General features: G+C 46.8%; 1 protein-coding gene across 1 annotated transcript in view; it reads right to left on the bottom strand.

Moving 5' to 3' along the window:
• The window catches only part of Lzts3 (leucine zipper tumor suppressor family member 3), a 21,363-nt gene that overhangs the window by 9,604 nt on the left and 9,145 nt on the right, over window positions 1–2,614 (bottom strand). The gene's annotated exons all lie outside the window — the stretch shown is intronic.

Below are 2,614 nucleotides of genomic sequence, written 5' to 3'. Positions count from 1 at the left end.
GGGCCCGCCCTCCTGCCACGCCCCCCAGGGCCACCAATCCCCGGGCTGGGGCGGGGCGCGGTGCCTTAACCCTTCTGTCACTGCGCTCCCGCCCTCATGTGGGACCCCTGACTTACACGCTCCTGGGTAAGGCAAATCTGCCGGAGTCCCTCTGCTCGTCGCCTGTTAACCTCCCTCCCAAACGTTTGGGCTGAGTCCCAATTCGTCCTCTCCAAAATACCCCAGCGGGACCGCGCTTCCCATTCCATCTTTGGCCTGGGGACGAGCTCCTCTGGTTGAGCAAGGGGCTCTCAGCTCTGAGCCTTGCGCCCCATTCCTCTCTTGCGCTTGCCTTTCTGGAAGCAGCCTCCCAGCGGACGCCTGAGACCCTGCAAGTCTGCAAAGTGGGGGCGGGACGAGTCGTCGCGGGTGCATCCGACTCCGGGCGAGGAAGATCCGCCAAGGCGTGGGGACCTCGGACAGGCTTGTAGGAGGTGTAGAGCCTCGTTACTGTGGCCAGCAAGCGGACCCAATTTGAAACTTGCTGCTCACGAAGGTTGTCTAGGAAGTGCGACGAGGAGATACACACTACACCGGGGCAGGGTTTGAGCGCTTTGCCCTGGCTCCAGCCCCCACGCTGTATGCCCTGGTGAAAGGGACCGAGGTGGAGACTTAATACCCGGACCCAGAGCGCCAGCTTCGCACGCGGGGCCGCATTCACGGTGTGAGAGAGGTGTGTGTGGGGGTGAATGCTGGGAGGCCCAGGAGGGAGTCGGCCTTGAACCGTGTCCATAGTCTCGTTAAGGTGGGGAAGCAAAAGCAAGTTAGGCCAAGGGCTCAGCATTATCCAAAGCCAGAAGGCACCAGGGTCCGTTCTAAAAACCGTAGCGCCTCCACTCTAAGGCTGGGATTTAACACATTACATCTGTGCTGTGATACTTGACGTGCTTGGTCTTTTGTCATTCTATTTTGTTTTTTATTTCTTGTTTTCTAATTTTTTTCTACATTTGCTTTTCTGATTTTTAAGGCAGAAAGCCTGTTTTTGGTTCTCCTAATGTCTGCCTTTAATTTATATTTCACAAATTAGCTATGTCTACATTCTAAGAAAAATTTTAAAATTTTTGACACATTTTATGGGGTTGTAATGAAAAATTTAGTATCTTTTACTCTCAACCTTTTATTTCTTGACTATATCCAGGATAACCTTTGTTTACATGTGTGTGTGTGTGTGTGTGTGTGAGATTGGGGATTGAACCCAGGGCCTTCTTCATACGAAGCTACCTTTTTATTTTTTATTTTTTTAACTTGAGGTGGAGTCTCACTAAATTGTAAATTGTCCAGGCCTCAAAATTTCCATTGTCCTGGGCTGGGGATTTAGCTTAGTGGTGCCTCTGCCTGCCTCGCAAGCGCAAGGTCGAGTTGCCATCGTCCTGCCACAGCCTCACAGAGTGCTGGGTTATGGCCATTCTGTTCCTTTTTGTCAAGGTTTTGAGGATGTAGCTCAGTGGTAGAGACCTCGCCTAGCATGCACAAGGCCTGGATTCAGCATTACAGAAACAAGATTCCTTTTTCAATCACTCTTGGCTTTTGCCAGCCCTATTTTTAGTTTGTTTCAATGTCATAGACAGTTTCTGCTCTAGTTTTCCATTAATCATTTGGACCCATCTCTCACATGACTGGTGATTTCAGGAAGGACAATTTCTCTAAGCCTTTGGCCTAGGTGAAAATGCCTTCATGGCTGCACAAATGTTTATAGAATTCTTGAGTCTCAAACTCCTCCCCTCAAAATCCTCTTGTTTATCTCACTGTCTTCTAGTACTGAAAACTGTAGCAAAGCTGGGCTTGTCTGGTTAATGACTGGTGCTTGTAAAAGTTTCTTTATCCTTAGAAGTCAAACACACTGCTAGTGTAAGTCTCCGTGGGGCCTCTACTTTTTTTAGTTTCTATTTTTTTCCTTTTTCTTTTTGGTACCGGGGATAGAACTCAGCCTTGCTCTTGCATGGCAGGTGGCAAAACCACTGAGCTAAATCCACGGCCCAGAGGTCTCTATTTTCCAGAAACAAAGGATGTCTCCTCAGCTTAGAAAAGTCTTCTAATATGTTGCTGTCCATTCTGTGAATGGATTTTTTTCCCCTGTCCTAAGAATACCACATTGGTTCACTACTGTCAAACCTCTCTTCTGGGGCCTGGGATTTAGCTCAGTGGTTCCGCCACTTGCTTTGCAAGCTCAAGGACCTGAGTTTGATCCCCTGTACCAAAACACAAACAAACAAAAACCTCTCTTCTGTTTCTCTTCATACTGAAAAAGTATCTTGTTTTTCACCACCACAGATTTAATTTTCTTCAGTTAAGCATACTGTTTTGACAATACATTTCATTCTACTTAATTTCAATTTCCACTCTACCTGTATTTTTTTTCCTTAGAGGTGTAATTTGGATCTCCACTTTTTCTTTATTCCTATTTCATAAAGAATGTGGTTTTGCATCTTCAGGAACACCAGGAAAATAAGAGAACACTACAACTGTTCTAATGCAAAGGAAGCTAGGGATTTAGCTCAGTGGTTCCACCACCTGCCTCACAAGGGCAAAGTCCCGAGTTCGATCCCTGGTACCAAAAAAAAAAAAAAAAAAAAAA

Source organism: Fukomys damarensis, unplaced genomic scaffold, assembly GCF_012274545.1.
Source record: "Fukomys damarensis isolate Sample0158 unplaced genomic scaffold, DMR_v1.0_HiC HiC_scaffold_7, whole genome shotgun sequence".
Taxonomy (NCBI): domain Eukaryota; kingdom Metazoa; phylum Chordata; class Mammalia; order Rodentia; family Bathyergidae; genus Fukomys; species Fukomys damarensis.
Note: the sequence above shows the minus strand (reverse complement) of the source record. Positions and strands in the feature narration are given on the sequence as shown.